The sequence below is a fragment of the Juglans regia genome, chromosome 15 (assembly GCF_001411555.2).
Source record: "Juglans regia cultivar Chandler chromosome 15, Walnut 2.0, whole genome shotgun sequence".
In the NCBI taxonomy this organism is placed as follows: Eukaryota; Viridiplantae; Streptophyta; class Magnoliopsida; order Fagales; family Juglandaceae; genus Juglans; species Juglans regia.
Genome location: NC_049915.1, coordinates 8,521,346 through 8,525,853, shown reverse-complemented (window position 1 = coordinate 8,525,853; position 4,508 = coordinate 8,521,346).

The following is a 4,508-nucleotide window of genomic DNA, read 5'->3' as shown; positions in this document are numbered from 1 at the left end:
TTACTATGTAGCCTTAGTATAAATAACAGACTCTTGTAAATGGAAGGGGATTGGAAAATTTACGAAGTGACTTTCATTGTTTGTAAGGAGTTTGGAGATTACTCGAAAATCTCTCTCAGAGAATCAAAAGCCGATTTCCTGGTTTTGATCTTGTGTTCTTTGTGTTTTCTGTTTTATTGCCTTATTGTTCTTGTTCCTGCACATTACTGGGTTCTTAATTTAGAAAGACCATTACAAGTGGTATCAGCTAGGTGGTCCTCACATGGTGGATAGTACAAGGGCAGCAGCGGCGGCAACAATGAAGGCACAACAAGAAGAGTTTTCAAGGCAGCAAGAAGGCATGCGTCAACAACTAGAGGAACATCATGCTGCAATTTCTAGGATTATAGACATGTTAGACCAGTTAACAGATATGCTTCAATCTTTAATTGAATCTCACCAGCTAATTCTGGTTCTTTGGGGGGTGTGAATCCTGAAGAAGGAACCTATGGTATGCCAAATAATTTTAATGAAAGGGGTTCCTTGCCTTGGGGAGTCATATTGGACTTTCCTCACTTTGAGGGAACCAATCCTTCTGCTTGGGTGTTTAAGGCAACTCAGTATTTTGAGTTCCACCAGATTTCTTTAAATCAAAGGCTTCTTATGGCCTCTTATCACATGGAGGGTGAGGCCTTCGTGTGGTATCAAGATGCTGTGGATGGGGCCATTTTCAATAGTTGGGATTCATTTGTAAAGGCCTTCCTGATCAGGTTTGGGCCTACAGCTTATGATGATCCCATGGAAGCTTTGACTTGTCTTAAGCAAACTTCCACTGTGGCTAGTTACAAGGCACAATTTGAGTCTTTATCTGATAGGCTTAAGGGACTGTCAAATAGGCTCAAATTAAGCTGTTTTATGAGTGGGTTGAAGGATGAGATTCAATTGCCTGTTCGAATGTTCAATCCTATCAATTTGAATGCAGCCTTTGGTCTTGCAAAGATTCAAGAAGAGTAAACTTATGGGCTTCTAGGAAATCTTGTAAAAATAATGGGTTGAGTGGAGGCAAGATTCAGCAAGAAAAGAGTGTGGATGGTACCATAGTGCAAGGAAGTCCTATACCAGTCAAAAAAGTTTTCTTTTCTCAGATGGATGAGAAAAGGAGGAGGGGACTTTGTTATCATTGTGATGAGAAGTGGAATCCTACTCATAAATGTAAAAATCCCAATGTTTACCTTTTGCAAGTTGATCAAGAAGTTTCAGACCCTTCTAGGGTGAATAAGGATGAGTTGTGTATAGGAGATGAGGATGGACATGCTGTAGTTCAAGAAGAAGGGGAGGAAGGTATTGAGGTGTCACTTAATGCCATCTCAAGCTGTTCTACCAGTAATGCAATGAGATTGCATGGGAGAATTGGTGCCTGTGCTGTTGAAATTTTAGTGGACTCAGGAAGTACTTATAACTTCTTGGATCCACTGGTGGTTTAGAAGGCTGAGTTGAGGATTGAAAGGGATTCAAGCATGCAAGTAAGAGTTGCTGATGGGACTAAAGTACTGAGTCGAGGGAAAGGTGAAGAAGTAGTCAGGATACAAGGGTCTAAATTTTCTGTTCCATTTCATGTGTTATCATTAGGGGGTTGTGACATTGTTCTTGGAGTGCAGTGGCTCAAAACTCTGGGGTCTATTCACTGGGACTTTACTAAGATGTCCATGAGTTTCAGGTTAGGAAAGGAAGATGTAGTGTTGCAGGGAATTAGTACTAGCACTGTTGATGTGCTGATGGGAGACAAATGACTTAAACCTAATTTTGTTAATGGTCAAGGGTGGTTCTTACAACTAGTGGGGGTAGATCAAGAGGTAGAACCTGAGTCCACTCCTGAGATCATTACTAAGTTACTGAATGCATACCCAAGGGTTTTTTTCTGAACCAATGGGCTTACCACCTAATAGGGCTTTTAACCATCCTATTAATCTTAAAGAAGGGGCAAACCCTGTTTCTGTTAGGCCATATAGATATATCCCCACTACCAGAAGGCAAAAATTGAGAAATTTGTTCAAGAATTGTTGGCTTTTGGGGTGGTGAGACCCAGCCAAAGTCCTTTTTCATCACCTGTTTTACTAGTAAAAAAAGTTGATGGTACTTGGAGGATGTGCATTGATTATCGTGCACTCAATCAAGTAACTATCAAAGACAAATTTTCAATATCTATCATTGATGGGTTGTTAGATGAACTCTTTGATGCACAAGTGTTTTCTAAGTTAGATTTGAGGGTTGGGTATCACCAAATCAGAGTGAGAGAGCAAGACATTCCCAAAACAGTTTTTAGAACTCATGAAGGGCACTATGAGTTCTTGGTAATGCCCTTTGGGCTTACTAGTGTACCAACAACTTTCTAAGGGATGATGAATGGCATATTCAAGCCCTTTTTGAGGAGGTTTGTATTAGTTTTCTTCGATGACATACTGGTCTATAGCATAAATATAGAAGAGAATGTTCATCATTTGAAATCTGTTTTGCAAGTATTAGAGCAACACACCTTGTATGCTAAGATGTTAAAGTGTAAACTTGGGGCCTCTGAAATTGAATAGTTGGGCCACATCATCTCAAGTAAGGGGGTACAAGCTGATCTTTCCAAGACTTTAGCCATGGTGCAGTGGCCTAGCCCCAAAACTTTGAAATCCTTAAGAGGGTTTTTGGGCCTTATAGGCTACTACAGAAAATTCATAAGACATTATGGATCCATTGCAGCCCCATTGACCTCCTTGTTAAAAAAGAACTCATTTCATTGGGATGAAATAGCTGCAGTTGCCCTTGAAGCTTTGAAAAAAGCTGTCAGCAATCCTCCAGTTTTAAATTTACCAGATTTTTCCAAAATATTCATTATTGAATGTGATGCTTCAGGCATTGGGATGGGAGCTGTCCTTATGCGAGAGGGCCACCCAATTGCCTTCTACAACAAGGCCTTGAAAGGTAAAGCCTTATTGTTGTCCACTTATGATAAAGAGTTGTTAGTTCTTGTCTCTGCAGTGATTCGATGGAGGCCTTACTTGCTTGGCCATACTTTTAAGGTAAAGACTGACCAACAAGCTTTAAAGTATTTGATTGAGCAAAAGGTAGGGACTGAGGCACAACAAAAATGGATCTCCAAGTTGATTGGATATGATTTTACAGTTGTTTATAAGAAGGGCAAGGAAAATGTTGTAGCTGATGCACTTTCTAGAAGAAATGAAGAAGAGTTAGCCACAGTTGCTCTAATATCTTTCCCCACACCTTTGTGGATAGAGGAACTTAATAATATTTACTCCTTTTGTCCCAAAACTTCTGAGATTCTATCTAAGTTACAACAAGGGCAAGAGGGTCCTAAACACTATTTTTTGCAGCAAGGGTTATTATTAAGGAAGGGAAGATTGGTTGTGATACCATCTTCACCTTTCCAGGCAAAAATTTTACAATTCATTCATAATAATCCACTGGCAGGCCATGTAGGCTACCATAGAACTCTTAAAAAGGCTAGGTTGGATTTCTTTTGAGAAGGCATGAGGCGAGATATTAAGAAACTGGTGCAATGGTGTGAAATCTGTCAAGTTAATAAACATGAAAATGTGCAATATCTTGGCTTACTACAGCCATTACCTGTTCCAAATCTTCTTTGGCATGATATCTCTAAGGATTATGTGGAAGGGTTGCCATCATCCAACGGCTATTCTGTGGTGTTTGTGGTTATTGACAGGTTAACAAAGTTTGCTTATTTCTTTCCTCTATCACATCCTTACACAGCCACTAAGGTTGCACAAGTTTTCTTTTTTGGAGTTTTTAAACTCCATGGATTGCCTAAATCTATAGTTTCAGATAGAGATCCAGTTTTTACCAGCTCCTTTTGGAGGCAATTGTTTCTTTTGCAGGGTACTTCATTGGATTTTAGCTTAGCCTACCATCCACCATCATGTGGACAAACTTAGGCATTGAATAAAAGCTTGGAAACTTATCTGAGATGCTATGCTAGACAGAAGCTTAAAGAATGGTCTGCCTGGTTGTCCATGGCTGAGTGGTGTTATAATACTACAACTCACTCTACTACAACTATTACTCCATTTGAAACTCTTTATGGATATTCGCCACCTAAGTTGCTGTTGTATGTGCTTGGTACTACTCGTAATCAAGCTGTGGATCTTCAGTTGAAGTCTAGAGAGGAGATTTTATCCTTGTTGAAGGAAAACATGCATAAGGCTCAACACAGAATGAAGTTCTATGCTGACAAGTGAATTTCTGAGAGGAGTTTTCAAGTTGGTGACTGGGTGTTTTTGAGATTACAACCCTACATACAAAAATCAGTTTCTTTGAGGCATAATATGAAACTTGCTCCTCGCTTTTATGGACCTTTTTAGATTTTGGAAAAGATAGGATTTGTTGCTTATAAGTTACAGTTGCCATCTTCTTCTTCCATACATCCTATGTTCCATGTGTCATGTTTAAAAAAGAAATTGGGTCAGGGCATTGCTCCACTGCCAACTCTTCCTCCAACTGATGTAGTT